The following is a 212-nucleotide window of genomic DNA, read 5'->3' on the forward strand; positions in this document are numbered from 1 at the left end:
CATGAAATGTTCCCTTGGTATCTCTAATTTTCTTGAAGAGATCTCCAGTCTTTCCCATTCTATTGTTTTACTCTATTTCTTTGCATTGATCGCTGCAGAAGGCTTTCTTATCTCTTCTTGCCATTCTTTGAAACTCTGCATTCAGATGCTTATATCTTTCCTTTTCTCCTTTGCTTTTCACTTCTCTTCTTTTCACAGCTATTTGTAAGGCC

The sequence above is a fragment of the Bison bison genome, unplaced genomic scaffold (assembly GCF_000754665.1).
Source record: "Bison bison bison isolate TAMUID 2011002044 unplaced genomic scaffold, Bison_UMD1.0 scf7180017863077, whole genome shotgun sequence".
NCBI lineage: Eukaryota > Metazoa > Chordata > Mammalia > Artiodactyla > Bovidae > Bison > Bison bison.